This window comes from Doryrhamphus excisus, linkage group LG2 (assembly GCF_037039965.1).
Source record: "Doryrhamphus excisus strain RoL-2023G ecotype Guam linkage group LG2, RoL_Dexc_Guam_v1.1, whole genome shotgun sequence".
Lineage (NCBI taxonomy): Eukaryota > Metazoa > Chordata > Actinopteri > Syngnathiformes > Syngnathidae > Doryrhamphus > Doryrhamphus excisus.
In genome coordinates this window covers 3255340-3271479 of record NC_136358.1, presented here as the reverse complement: position 1 = coordinate 3271479, position 16140 = coordinate 3255340, and the positions used below count along the sequence as shown (strand labels likewise).

Below are 16140 nucleotides of genomic sequence, written 5' to 3'. Positions count from 1 at the left end.
ATTGACATAATATTTGCAAATGATGATTAATAAATGTTAATTATATAAAGTGATACTGGATAATTCCTCGGTTTCTCAAGGTACACTAGTATGCCGCGGCACAGTGGTTGAAAATCACTGCCTTAGGTGGTTTTCTTTTACACAAGAGTGAATTCTTGTTGCTGCTTGTGTGTTTGCTACGTTCGGTTATCAACGCTGGTTGGTTGGTTGCTCCCCGGTTGTCCGGCTGCTTCGATTCATCAGCGAGCCAAAGGGACAAGAGCGCACTGAGGAAATTAAAAGTAAAAGAGGCCAACTGAGACCGGCCTAATAGAGGAAGTGGACTCCAATAACCCTGCCTCATTTACTTGGAGGGCACACTGACAAATATTAAAGCGCAGAGTGACATCACACTGGAATGTAGTCATAACTGCGGTGCTTCTGCTGACCGGTTTGGACCACATTGCTCTAAAAAGCCCTCATTGTGGGCTCACAGGAAAAGGTAAAGCACCGACTAATCTTTGCCATGTTTACACTATTATGGATCCCGACGTTGAGTGACACCTGTCAAGCTGCTGACTGAGTATAAAACTGCCCTCGCTCCCGGAGCCAAGCAAACAAAGCTCAGCTCAGACAACCCGTTTTACTTTTTAAGCTCCAGCGGACGACACCATACCCCGAGGGAGGAGATTTATATCTCTGTGATGAATCCCTCTGCAGGCTTGACGACTAAGTTGAGTTTAATGCCGTTTTCACTGATTATCAGCCGAGCTACTTTTTAAAAGCTGCTTGCGGAGATAAAGCCGCCGTGTTCTAATGAGCATCACCCCTGCCTTGTCAACCTAACGAGCTCGCAGTGTTTCTCAACTCTAAGCGGCTTCTGACTGAGACATTTTACACTTGTCGCCCGTGCAGACCCACCGTATGAGAAGTGCAATAATGTAAAGAATATACTCACTCCAGACACGGAGGGAAAAAGCAATACGGCTGCACTGCTTGGTGAAAACGGAGCTTATGGGGCCATTGCTGTCTCCCCTGCGACAATCTAGGACCCATCTATTGGACCCTAAATTCAATGTTTGGACACTTGCCATCAAACACGCACATATGTATGCATGCAGCACAGCCAATGGAAATGTGATTACTTCTCGACAGTTACATTTGGAGTGCACACATACAGACTCATACAGCATCACTCCTCCGCACAAGATACACAGAGCAGATGTAAATGCGACGGCCATGGAGAGACAGAAATGACATGCTGGTGTGTTAATAAGATTAATCAGATAAGACTGTTTTCTTTTATAAAACAACAATGTATAAACCTGGTTTATATGAAATACATTGTTAGATTCTGCTGTGATCTGGCATTATATATAAAATATCATTTATATTTATATATATCAGGTAGGGAAACACTGCAATAGTACAAAATTGAAATTAGTTTCTATAGTTTGCAGCACGGGCGGCACGGCGGTCGTGTGGTTAGCGCACAGACCTCACAGCTCGGAGACCAGGGTTCAATTCCACCCTCGGCCATCTCTGTGTGGAGTTTGCATGTTCTCCCCATGCATGCGTGGGTTTTCTCCGGGTACTCCGGTTTCCTCCCACATTCCAAAAACATGCTAGGTTAATTGGCGACTCCAAATTGTCCATAGGTATGAATGTGAGTGTGAATGGTTGTTTGTCTATATGTGCCCTGTGATTGGCTGGCAACCAGTCCAGGGTGTACCCTGCCTCACGCCCGAAGACAACTGGGATGGGCTCCAGCACCCCCCGCAACCCTCGTAGGGAAAAGCGATAGAAAATGAATGAATGAGTTTGCAGTACCAATATGATGTATTCAAGGAAAACTGCTCTTTTTTCTTTTCTGTGGTTCTAAAGACATAAAACAGATAAAAAACAAACAAAAAGAAGCTGATAATGCACATAAAGGGACACAATTTGATGTTGACAGTGATGAGCCAAGATTTGAGTGACGTGTCAATAGTTTTGGAGGAGGAAGAAACATTTGGAGATGAAATACTTGCAGAACACAGACTAAGTGTAAAGTGTAAATTACTCTAGAGTTGCTTTTTCTTCAATTATTGTTTTTAAATCAGCTTTTTTTTAAGAGCTGAGAAGGGGTTTCATTGTCCGTTTTAATGGATATACGTGTAGCCTCCCATCGACGATGAATGTTTGCCACCACCTTCCCCCCCATAGTAAACATATTGCTGTCAAAAGATGTTTATGTAACATTTATAATGCTTTTGCAGTCTTGTCAATATGGTGGAATAGTGTTTAGAAGCCATTATATAAACAAGACATGACTCTCTTGTGCCAACGTTGTTGTAGCGGTCATTCTTTGTTGTCTCTTTTTTTTTCCCCCCTGTGTACAAAATGGGTTTACACCGTACTTTACACCAAATTTGTAATGGTGTCCTTTGAAGCAATTATCAGTAAAATGATAAATGAAAAAGAGTACATTTGCTTCTGCACTGACTTCAGTTATTGTTGTCTGAAAGCTTGGTCTTTTGGAAAAGAAAAAAAACTTACAGTATTACTTGGATATTATGAACATCCAGCAGCAACACAACATTTTAACACGACTACTATTTTAATGAAATACAGTATATACTAAAACAAGTGGACGATCGACCAGCGCACGTCACACCAGTGGCGCTTGATGTGTTAATTTTTTTTTTTTTGTGTTGTTAATTTAACGTTAAGTTGGTTTCAACACATTGAAGCCTAGTTCCAACTGCGAGAAACAACACAGGACATTACAAAATATTTCTATATAGTGCTGCTGTGGTGGAGCGCCTCTTTTTCTCATACTGTAGGATGGTATGACAGACGATTTTAGTGGTTTTGAAACCATGACATTTTCATATCGTGGTATACCTTGAAACCGGTAACAGGCCCATGCCGAAATGTGACCTGCGTATTAACCAAGATAGAGCTACATCACAAAATTGTGTGTGTGTAAATGAAACAGGACGATAAAAGAGAACATGAGCGAAACTGCTGCAGCGTTTTAGTTTTTGAGTTTGGAAAAGTTAATGCTAAGTTTAGCGTTCCTTTCTATATTGCTATGTGGTATTATGTCTACAAACGACAAATAATGTATGTTCATGCCTCACATATGGACTGTTCATTATGGCGAAATTCCCCAAAAGTGCATTTTTCCTTTAAGAACATGTGTTGTTTATTATCTCTAGCCTATTGCATCTTTTTACCATCTTCATAGTAGTTTAAAGCGCTCATTACACAATGACACGCTAAGCTGCATGCGACTTAACATATCGCCACGTTATCGCCACAAGCACACGTTATATCCCCAGACGCTCTTGCTAGTTCAAAGTAAGGATTGCATATCTCATGTGTGTTAAGTCCAGAATTAATTGGTTCATTCCAGCAACAATGCACTTATTGTTATGCTGCTGCTTTGTGTGTGTGTGTGTGTGTGTGTGATTGCCTGGCAGGTGGAACACTGTGGCAAAGAGCATATGCCTATGGTAATTTATTTGTTTCGGGGATGCTTAATAAGTTACATTGAGGAACATCATGTTGACTTCTTGCGTTTAACATGATAAACAATAGATAAATTCATGAATATGTCAATTAAAATAACTAAGGAGATAAGATAGTAATGACTACATAAATAAATAAGTCTGTGAGTGCACCCTTATTTCATGTCTCCCCAATTAAATTGTTCGGAGGTGGTTTGTGCCTCGTTTGCTGACAAGATCTCAAGCAAATGATGGACCGGACTGAAATGCAGTTTATATTTACTGGAGTGAATCATGTGCTCGAGGAAGCTTATGTCTTTACAAGCCTTGCTTTTGGCTCTCAGTGGAGTACACAAACATTGGGCTTATTTTGAGAAACTTTGAAGGAAGAGCGTATCCATCCGCCTTGGGGCCTTTTTTTTAACAAGTCACAACCCAGTGGGGTCACTTTTGTGCCAGTGAAGCAAAAAGCAGTGCTGAGGCTGCTTTGTGAGAGGAGTTAACCACAGGATGATTCAATTAGTTTGTGAGTTTTTGTGTCCCTTGTGTCCTTGAGGCCAAAACACTCATTGATCCCTCTTGAGGATGTGGCAGCACGCCAGCACCATAAAGCATGATATGCGGCATGCGCCCCCTGGGGGTTGCACATTATTTCAATGTTAGGACGACTTGCTTGTTTCTAGTTTGAAAACTTTTAAACACCACTTTCATTTCATGCAATAGCAACCAATTGTATCTCCTTTAACTGTTTCCACTTGGCGTAATCTTTGGTGGAGTCACTCAATTCCAGATATTGTGGGTAATAACATCATGAGCAGTGCTGTTTTCGTCAACAACAATGCCAAAGTTTTTTTTTTTTGAAGTTTCTTTTCTTGTAAGGGAACAAATTAAGGAGACCTATTATGCTTTTTCCACTTTTCTGACTTATAAATGTTGTTCCAATGTTGTATTCTCATGTTAAACGATGCCCAAGTTTCAGATCATGAGGTTTGCGCATTTGAAAGTGAGTCCTGAAAGAAGTTTGGGATGGCTCTTAACGCTCAATTTCATAGACTTTTTCCTAAAATGTGAATTCAATGAAATTCGGACTTCCTTATATATATAGGTAGCAGATTGCCAGCACTCAGTAAAAGTGGACCTGCGTATCCGGAAGTCCTCGGGAGCGCTTTCGAGTGTGACCAATCACAGCGGAGTGGGCGTACCTACAGGAGTAAATAAAACAGACCGTTTTGGTCAGAAGCAAAAAGTACTTGAAAACACTGCAGAAGAGGTGCAGAATCTGGAAGCTCTAGAAAGCTTTCTTTGCAGGTTATCGCATGTAGCTGCTCTACGGGAGTCCACAACTCGATACAAAGCGCAGAAAATTAGCATAATAGGTCCCCTTTAAGAATTATAATTGCTACTTAGTATAATTTGGGCAATCTTTCCAAAAATAACATGAATCAAGGCACATAGCAGCAAGCTAATAGGCTGTTCAGAGACTATTTCTTATAAAAACACAAGACACACACCATTTTGTACGCTAACCGGAAAAAGGATATTTGTTTTCCCACAATCTTTTTTGATTCTCATCAATAACTGCTTCATTTTCTGATTTCCCATTTACGTGGTTGTTGCAGGCATGTGCTCGGGGTCCAAATCGGGTTTTATTTGGAAACGGAAATCTGTTAAAGGTGTTTACACCTCTCGACAATTTCACTATTTTTACTATATTGACTGTCTGATGGCAGGAAGCAGCTTATTTTGACGCCATTGCTACCGGAAATCCATATTAGTTATTTTTTTGTAATCGTCTCCTGATATAATGATATAAGGTTCTTGCTCATCTCTCTTATGAGACATGACACAGTTCTCTTGACCATGAGTCATGCTGTATGGGCACACACACACACACACACACACACACAGTGATTTGCCGTGTCGGTGAAAGGCTGCTGATCACATGTTGAGACAAGATTTTCCAGGCCGCTAATCCATGATGCGATTGCAGAGATGTGTGTCTGTGTCTTTTTTACAGTTGTGACACCAGACGTCACTTGTTCACTGGTTCTTCTCGGTACACCAAAAGCAGAACCTCTCAAAACCTCCTCCGCGTCCTTTCCTGCGTCTTTGTCTTCTTGCTGTGAAATTTGACTTTGATCGTCCTCGTGGCGCTGCTGCACTGCGAGCGTGACATCACTGATGGAACGGCACCGCTTGATTACAGAAGTCCATTAGCTGCGGGACCGGGAACCGCAGCGGAAGCCAAAAAGCCATAAAACCCTCCATAAAGCTCCCCATGAAAAACCTAATTGTTGCCCGTCAATATTGGCCAAAAGTCATATTTTTGAGTCAGGGAAAAGTGACAGTTCATTAATTGCCATCAGAGGCGGAGCCAGAACCTTCCACTCCGTCCAGATCGCGGTTCGTGTTAGCGATGATGGCGCCAGCATTCAAGCACTCGACTCCACTATGCAGTATGATGTCCACCATGCGTCTCCCGCTCCAGTCAATAATTAGCTACTGTTTCCTGGTGAGAAGTAAAATACGGAGGATTGTGATAATGTTCAAATAGAATTAATCTACGTATATCGTATTATATTGAGAAGGAGAGCATCTCAACTTGCTGACTTTGATACTTTGTAGTTTGAGAAACATGGCAAAACGCTCAAAATGGTGAGTGTGCAGCAATGGACGCCAACCATTCTGAATAGTCACTCTCTTGGGTCCGTGACAAAAGTAAAGACTAAACCAAGTGGTTGCAATTAACATTATAGTGATGTATTCCATTTGAGACACAGCCAAGGGAAAATATTGGGTGAAGTGAGCTGGGAAGAGGAAGACAAGGGGGGAAAAGAGACGTCACGGGAGGTGAAGCCAAAATAGAAAATGACGGAGGTTGCATCGGTAGCAGGAGATGTGAGACACAAGACTGGGATGCTGCACGGGAAAATGGACAATGAGAGGTGGACAGCGGATGGAAGCGCTGCCATGAGTCTCACTCTGCTGCACAAAACAATCCTCTCTCACTCTCTCTCTCTCTCTCTCTCTCTCTCTCTCTGCTCTCCATCTATCTGGAAAATAACAAAACGCCAAGTGGAGGAGGAAGAAAGCAAGCAAGAGAGGAAAGAAAGGAGGAGAGAGCCTTCAAAACAAGTCCTCACCCACAGGGGTCAGAGATGAGCACAAAGTGAAAAAAAGAAAACAAAGTGGATTTCAAACTTTCTGCCAAGCTGCTCTGAACCAACCAGATGATAACTCCTCCTTGGGAAGAGTTCATATAAAATAGGAACCAATGTCTATTTAACACACTTCCTGTGTGCATGTGTCCTTAATATGGGTGGAAGTGCGGTTTTTCACTACCGAACATTTGGTTCAAGAAAAAGGAAGTCTAACTGCCTTGCATTTTGTGTCTCGCCTGTAAATAAATTTACAGATATTTACAAATAAAATAAAACTTTAAATACTAATACGACAAAGACAACCCGATAAGACAAAAGAAGTTGCCGCCATTGTTGAGTAGTGCATGCCCATACAAAAACGTAAAAACTTTGGCCCGTAACACAACACTTACTTGAGAACTAGTTACAGCAGAAGACTACTTTGTCACACTATTCACGACCAATGATTGAAGATAAAGATCGTATTGTAACGAGGTGTTGAAAGGACGACAAACCAGCTCTCATTTTGCAAAAATATAACAGGCTACTGTCAGCCAAACTATGGCAAAACAACATCAGCAAACTCAACTGAGGCATAACCCTCCTCCCACAGACACACATGTTGTCAGGGCACAATGTGATGTTCAAAGACATTCGGAAATGGCAAAACTCTTATATTATACTCTCACAACGTATAACTGCTGGTTTTGTACAGTGTCTTTGAGTATGTTAAGAAAGGAAGAATTGATTGGTATTATTGAACTGGAAAGGTTCATAGTGATTTGGTTTATGTTTTTATTACTTTATAGTGTTTTTTTACTGTATTGTATGTCCATCATGTGTTCTGTGTCCAGTGTGAGGGGAATTATGACTTAACGCTGGACTTCAACCAATAGTAAACGTTCATTAACTCACTCATTCATTCAGTCAGTCACACTCTTCAAAGTGTTACCGTTGCATTTATCTGCAAGGACGTCTGCAAGAAACATTGTAAGCTATTTCATGTGTGTTGTTGTATGGAAGAAAGGTCGTTTACACTCAAGGTGAGCAATTTTATGTGTTGCAATTTGTTCCTTTTACTGTACCCAAAACGAACCGAACCATGACCCTAAAACTGAGGTATGATTATAAAATACCGGTAAAAAAATCGGATTTTGAATACACCCTTATCCCGAAGTAATTAAAACAAGCAATAGTTTCCATTCACACAGAGATGTGTCTTTTTCTGTTTCTAAAAACAAAAGCCAACAAGGTGAACAAAACATTGGCCTTTATTCCATTTCTGACTCTGGATCAGTGCTGAATTTCATATTTGTAGCATTTTCTAAATAAACGTTTGTTTTCGAGTTGCTTGTAATGCAACGAGACACTTCATATTTCATTAAAGAAAATTTACATTGACATACCAACAATCAAATAATTTATTATAACTCCTGTCTTTATTTGAGATGATGTAATGTTGTTTTCTGCTAAACAGTGAAGTTACAGTGCTGGTAATTAGTAGATAACGGTAATTATAGTGAAAACTGCTGACCAGACATTTTTGCACTTTGATCAAAGAACATGTCTAATAGAAACGCATTTATTATTGCTAGGCCACGTGTTCAAGTTCTACGCATGCGTGTGCACGTGAGTGTGTTGCAGCAGGTGGAGATGAATGTTTTTTGAAGAAGTGTGGGGAGGGGGGTGGGGGCTCCATGAGAACTGACTCAGGGTTTCACACGGAGCCAAGACCCTTTTTGGATGCTTTCTGCAGCTCCATCCATCATCTTTGTGTACCTGCCTTGCGCGCACACACACACACACACACACACACACTGCAGTGTCACGCGCACCAAGCCGCTCAGCCTCCATCTCGAGCGCAAAGCCCACGGAGACCCACACAAACTCTGCAGTTCCCCCACCCCCCTTTTCAGTGTTACTCAATAGAGTAGGGGTGCGTGAAGCACCCACCTCTGCAGCTGCGCCGAACCCGAAAATCCTGGTCCTCAGGCAGTGTTGACATGATTGATTGATTGCACGGTTAATGAATCAATTATGGGCGCTGACAGGTGTTTGCATGCGGCTACCGAACAAGAAGACAAGGAGAGGAATCTTACCTGTTTCCGGGAGAGAATGGCTCTCCGTGTGCGCGGGAAAATATCCTCCAAATTATCCCTCCCCCCGGTGCCTCACATGCAGCACTTTGCTTCCTTCCACTTGCGTCTGTCTGTCTCTCCTTTTTCCTCCTCCTCCTCCCCCTCACGTCTCCTGCCTCGCCGCCTCCCTCTTCCTCTTGTTCTCCGTGGGATCAGCTCGTCCTGGCCGCGCCACCTGGACGGGGATGGAGTGGTGTGCGATGCTGATGACTCGGCCGCGGCTGCCGCTCTGCGCGCGCCATCCTTCCGATATGGAAGCGTTGGGAAGCGTCGTCTGCAAGCTACAGGTGATGCCACCACATTCCCGGTATTCCAAAGACAGCGTTGGTGCTGCTGTTGGTGATTTTTGCTGTGTTGTGAGGAAGTGCGCCAAGCAGAAGGGTTGCTGCATATCACCCCCCTCCCACTCTCACTCCCACTCACACACACACAAACACACATCTTTCCACTCCGACTTAAAACTTGCATCACAGTTATTTCCAATGCTTTTCCTTTCTTAACTGATTGTGTTTTCCGGATTTCATTTAAAGCATCACAATTCAATATGTCATTTCTTCCAGTCAATATAAACAATAAAGCATCAAAATATGACAACAAGTAGTATAAAAGCCACATTTATGAGCCACATTATGATATTAGCTTGCCATCGGTACTTTGAATTTGGCATCGTTCTTCAACAAATTTTAGAGCTGCACCACAATCATATTCTTATATTCCAAAATGTCTCAGAAGTCCATAGTCACTTGGTACTTACTAATGGGTGTTGCTATGGGAACGGGATTATTTTAGCTATTGTGAGGCACATCATTCATTTCAAATGCATTTACAGTGGAGGAAATCAGTATTTGATCCCTTGTTTTACCTCTTTATGAAAACATACAGTGCCAAATATTCATGGTGGGTTTATTGTAACAAAGAGACCCAATGTAATAAACTGACATTAAATAGTTAGAAATTAATTTGTTTATTAGCTCATTCAATTCCAAGCATTACTATGCTTTGGTATTGAATGAGATAATGTTGCATTCTGGCTTTTTTGTTTTTTTTCTGGCTCTTTTTGTTACAATAAAATAAAATCGACAATTCCAACACAATACGTGTATCTCACAAACACGTCAATCCCGTCATTCATTTCCTCATTCCCGAGGTTTATTCAAGGCACATGTGGGAGACAGTCAGTGTTTTGCTCGTCTCAAGGAAGTCTTCATAGTCCTTAAGATAAGATAAGATATGCCTTTTTTCATCCCTCAGTGGGGAAATTTGTATTGCACAGCAGCAAGAGTACAGAAACAGTTAAGCAGTACAAAATACACAATATAGAAAAACAAACAATATAAACAACCCAAGTATTAACAAAATCAAAAACAGTATTTCCCAGAGTTATATACAAATACAGTATGCAGATAATATGAAACGAGATGAGATATATGACCAGTCTTTACCTTCTACCATTCTCCAGCAGTCTGGATCTCACAGGAATGTAAACCACAACCTTGTTTGTTCTTGGTCTTCTTCATTGGACGTTAATTGGCAGATTCTGTGGGAAATGTTCTTGTCTTGTTGGAAATGGTGGTCATGTCAGCTGAATACTTTGAATGTCTACACATTTTACTCAACACACTCACTGCCAATCTCGAGTACTTTAAAGACACCAGACTAAAAGTCAAGTCCCTAGTCATTGATGATCACAGGGCAATCACAGGGCACATATAGACAAACAACCATTCACACTCACATTCATACCTAATACCGCTAATTAAGATAGCATGTTTTTGGAATGTGGGAGGAAACCGGAGTACCCGGAGAAAACCAATGCACATGGAGAACATGCAAACTCCAGAGATTCGAACTCAGGTTTCCCTGACTGTGGGTCCGACATGCTAACCACTCTTGAATGTCTAGTTGAAAGACTTTGTTCATTACAACATCATCTCCATTAAGTGTGTGTTTATGGTCTAAATAAACAAATAATATATGGATTTTCTTAGCATTTGAGTGTGCCTGGAAATATACTCAAAAAGTGTGAATTCAACTTAAATGATATGGTGTCTTTGAATGCAACATTCGACACATAACCGGTCCGTGGGGGACATAATGCTTGCTGGTAGGTGGAGGATTAAATACTTAATTTCCTCAATCAAAACCACATACGTTTAGTGTTATTTTTTAATATTTTGTCTTTATAACAATAAACCTACATATTAATGTACTGATGTGAAAGTGATGGGGATGGGCTTAAATAAGCTTTGTTTCTTCCTACTGCTTTTTGACGTGTGGAACTGTGATTTAAATGATGTGATGTATTCCATTGTAACTTACATGCAAGTATTACCGTTACCAGACTTACAAGATGAAATACAGGGGAAGCTCGGTTAGCGTATTTTTCCGGTTTACATACGGTTTTGCGGTCATTTTTTAACATGGTTCACAACTTGTCATGTTATTAAATATGCTGCGTGAGTCTTTTGGTAACTATATTGTTCCTGGTTCTGTCAAATGCCGACCAGAGTCGGCAAGACCAAAGTCTAGCAAGCATAATGGAGATTTTAGTGCCACATTTAGGACTCACTCTTCTCATCCTGCTTACTCATTATTCCACAGAAATAAACATTTGTCAACATTTGCTGGATGATAAAATTAGCTGATTATGACTAAATGACTTTTCATTCTACTATTTTTCTCAGGCTTATGTCTCCCTCTGTTGGCTGATGTGTGTACTACATTATGACCCAGAGTCCTCCATCGAGGCCGTTAATGCCAGGCTGGACCTGCACTCACACTAAGCCAGATTTTGTGAATTATTTGGAGTTGTTTTGTATTTATTTTGTGCTAGATTCCAGCTGTCATTAATTACTTGCAAGAGAAGCGATCACATGAAATGACGTCTTGTCTTATATGATAAGGGTTTGATTTTTGGATTATCTTGAGTGTTTATTGTGCCTGTGTGAATTGTGCCTGTTGTTATCATGAATAATCTACAAGGAGCAATCATTGCGTGACTCATCTAAATTGAAGGTGTGCTTGTGTGTTGCCAAATGTAGAGGTCAGCATCTTTTACTCTCAAAAGAGCCATTTCGTCCCCTCACGCACTAAATAATTCTGAAGACATAAAACACAACAGCTTTTAATCATTCTTAATTGTTGCATATTGGTTTCACAGTCGGGAGATCAGGTAAGACCTCGGTTTGAATGTCCAATGGGGCATCTCTGTGTGGAGTTTGCATGTTTTTCATGTGTGTGTGTGTGTGTGTGGGGGTGAGGGGTTCCTCAAGGTACTACAGTTTCCTCCCACATTCCAAAAACATGCTAGGTTAATTGGCGAATCAAAATTGTGTATGGGCTGCATAGCGGATGAGTGGTTAGCGCGCCGGGGCCTCATAGCTAGGAGATCCGGTTTCCTCCCACATTCCAAAAAAAACATGCTAGGTTAATTAGCGACTCCAAATTGTCCATATAGGTATGAATGTGAGTGTGAATGGTTGTTTGTCTTTATGTGCCCTGTGATTGGCTTGCGGCCTTTCGTCCGAAGTCAGCTGGGATAGGCTCCAGCATACACACACATTAGTGAGGATAAGCCGCGTAAAAAATGAATGGACGGAAAACAACGGAAATTCAAATATTCATGGTAAGCTTGCCATGTCTGACCTGTCTCAATGGATGCAGGCAGGCAAACCCCAGCTCCCCTCACCCCTCCCTCCCTCGCACTCATCCAGTCAGCAGTCAGAACTTGGATATTGGATATTTTTAACTCTTTTCAAAAATATGCATTTTCCCCACTCGGGAGTTCCATAAATATATGAGCACTGCGATGGGAGACACAACTAAGGAAAGAGACCTATATATTGGATTATCTCCATAACAATACACAATACATTATAAATACCATAAATTCAATCAGTCGAATGTGCACGATGCTACTCTCGACGCCGCCGTATCTTTCGTTTATCAAACTGGTCAAATCGGTTTATGGTTGACAACCCTAGAAGTTACTGATCCAAATAAAATCCTCTGCTGTGTACTGCTAATTGTGTGTATTTCATAAGTAGCACATTTATGTCTATGTTCGGTGTGTGTGTGTGTGTGTATGACCGCACACAATCGCCTTAATCGCCTCGTGACACAAGCCGGAAATCTTCAGCTCAGGTCAAAGGTCGGATGCTTTTAATTCCGTGACACTATGAGGCGTAATACTTTTAAGGATCAGATGTGCCTTTGTTGGCCTCGCCTGGGTCCATGTGTGCTCAAATATAAAATTGGTGCTGGATTATGCCAAAGTCACCTTGCCCTCATACGCACACACACAATTGAGGCAGCGGTTCAGCATGACCTGGTTGGAGGGAAGGAATAGGAATTAGAAGTCTTTGAAAGAGTTGAAAAGATTTCACAGTGTTTCTCTCTTCAAGTTCTCCATTTGGAACTTGTTGAATCAACACGGCCAGGATTGTTTCCCTTAGCTTCGGTGTGCTAAGGCAGTGATTTTCAACCACTGTGCCGCGGCACACTAGTGTACCTTGAGAACCCGTCAGGTGTGCCGTGAGGAATTATCCAATATCACTTTTTATAATTAACATTTATTAATCATCATTTGCAAATATTATGTCAATAGCCATGAATATATGGACCCAAATATTCCAATTGCATTTGGCATATTTGCTCAAACGGAAAAAAATGAACAGGGATGGAATATTCCTTTAACCCAGGGGTCTCAAACACGCGGCCTGTGGGCCAAATGTGGCCTGCAGGACACTAGTTTGCGGCCCCCACCATATGAAAGTTTAATGTTAGTGCGGCCCGCGCAAGTTTGATATGGATGCTGTATGGTATCATGTACCCAGAAAAAATTATTACGTTTGATTAATGTTCATGTTAAAGTTTAAATAACTGTTAATAGTTATCCTCCCTATCCATGTGGAAGTGGTAAGTTTAAAGGAAATCACTTGAAGGCCACCGTTTAGGTCGCTAGCTCTATACTTAAAATATATATCTATATAAAACATGTCCTGGGTTTAATTATAAAATATTAGCAAGATTGAATTTGATCTTTTTCTGTTTAAATTGATCCCGGGTGCGTTCTTTCAGCGCATGCTCAGATATGACGTAACACGCAGATCCAGACGTTCTTCACTTTTAAAAATGGAGGCCAGCAATCGGCACTGGACTGCTAAGCAAAGCTTGTTTTTGATTCAAACTAAATTTCAAGACTGGACAGACGAAAAAACTGACAATACAATTTTTGGTTAGTGGTGTGCCACAAGATTTTTCCAATATAAAAAACATGCCGTGGCTCAAAAAAGGTTAAAAAACACTGTGCTAAGGGACAAATGCACACGTGTAGTATAACCAACCATATTGAACATTTTGACCCTTTCATAGCTAAATAAAGCTTTCAAAATGATTGACACTTGAGCGTGTTATGCTTCCTGGAGCGTGTAGTGATGAGAAAAAAAATGACCTTGGGTCAGATTTCAGTTTGTACAGTAAAGACATGATGCTCTCCAATATGCAAAGCAGCCGCTCACTTGAGTCCTGATCACGAATCCACACATCCAAAGCGTTTGAACTGAAAGAGCTTCTGACAAGGTGGGTTCACAAATCATCTGCTTTCATTCTTCCATCGTCACATTCAAGCTAGCTAACATTACGTACTGTAATTGACAACTTTGGTTATTTCAAGAGGAGAGCCTTCTTGTCTTCCGTTGGCGTTCACAATTTAAGTTTGACGGGATTGTCCTCTTGCAGATGAACTCATCATCTCAGCTGGAAACCACAGCCTGCTTCATCTCTATGCCGACTCGCATCCCATTCATGCTGTATAACATCACCAACATGTTATTCTTCCCCCTCATCATCTCCGTGCTGTACGCCGCTTGTCGTCAGACCGCTTCGTTCACTCATTTTGACATCTTCACTTTGCACATGGTCGCCATGGAGATCATCGGAGTCGTGTCCAGCATCGTGCGAATGTACGGCACCTTAACGGAGCATTTAAACAGCGTTTATATCGGCCTTGTTCTCGTTATATTTGTGTGGTACGGTCAGGTGTTACTTCACATGCTGACCTGCGTGGATCGTTATTTGGCTGTAGTCCATCCCGTCACCTACATGAAACTGAAGCAGAAGCAGGGTGTACGACTCCGAAACATCAGCGTAGCAGGCATTTGGCTGATTTGCACGCTTCACATAACTTTAAGTAACCACAGCATATATCCGATCGTTGCAAACATCGGCACCATATTCCTCGTCTTATGTGTCGTAAGCTTCTGCAGCGTTTCAGTTCTCCGTGGTCTGATTAGTCCAAAGCCGGGGTCAAAACACACAAACACGGTCATCCAGAGTAAACGAAGGACGTTCCACACTATTGTAGCCATCCTGACAGTGCAGATTGTGCGTTTCATTTGGAGCCTGACCGGGACTGTGGTTTTGTTTTTTTTTAACCACTGGAAAATCCATTACTGCTTGTTAATACTGATGGAAGCCATCATGGCCCTGCCCAGCTCTTTGGTGTTGCCCCTCCTTTTCCTACACAAGACATGGCCGCCGATGTGCTGTCACACTTAACGCACACGTAATGTGACATCATTGACCTGAAATTCTTTTTCTGTAATTATTTTAAGAACATTCACTTGATCAAAACTGCAATTGTTTTGTAGCATGCTAACACGCTAACTCCATGACCTCACTAACCACAAGGGATAGTGGCTTTGCTTAGGTGTTTGTATCTAAATGTGTATTAAAAACCCTCCTTTTTTCTGCAAAGTGTGTTTTTGTCAAACAAACAGTCAAGGGGACTCGGGCATCTAGTTCGGCTACCTCCAAGGTAGGGAGGAGGACCAAAGAAGATGTCAGACACCCTGGAGGGATTCCGTCTTGCAGACTATTGCTTGATGTTAGTCATAAAAATGCATATGTACACAAAAGAGATTTTTTTTTTGGCCTACATTAAGCATTTTCAAGCATAAAAATGTTCTAAATGAACTAAAATACAAATACAGTTTAAGGCAATACAACTGGCTTTTATTATTATTATTTTATTTTATTTTTTTTATTATTTTTTTTTTATTATTTTGAAAATATTTATCTCACAACAGGCACAATAGTAACATAATTATAATAGTCATCATCGGAAATAACAGAAACACGGGCTACTGCTGTGGCGGCACACTAACTGAAACTCAACTCTGAATCCCTGACATCACTTCCTGTAGAGTATGAGTCCTTGTTTTTTCTGATTATATCGACTATATTGGGTAATTTGAGTGCAAAGGTGACTGTAAGTGTTTCATGTAATAATGGTACAAATCGTTCTTAGGTCATTTTTTTTAATGCTCTACAAAAATATTCCATCCATTAATATTGCATCCTACTTCATGGAAATTCAAGGTCGGGTCT

General features: G+C 41.2%; 2 protein-coding genes across 2 annotated transcripts in view; one reads left to right on the top strand and one right to left on the bottom strand.

The window, feature by feature from the left end:
* The window catches only part of trpc5a (transient receptor potential cation channel, subfamily C, member 5a), a 43819-nt gene extending 34712 nt beyond the window's left edge, over positions 1-9107 (bottom strand). Inside the window, exon 1 of the mRNA XM_058066605.2 lies at positions 8713-9107. The gene's annotated coding sequence lies outside the window, so the exon portion shown is untranslated. The remainder of the gene's footprint in view (positions 1-8712) is intronic.
* Positions 1-16140, top strand: part of LOC131125248 (GRB2-associated-binding protein 1-like) — a 64628-nt gene that overhangs the window by 36862 nt on the left and 11626 nt on the right. The gene's annotated exons all lie outside the window — the stretch shown is intronic.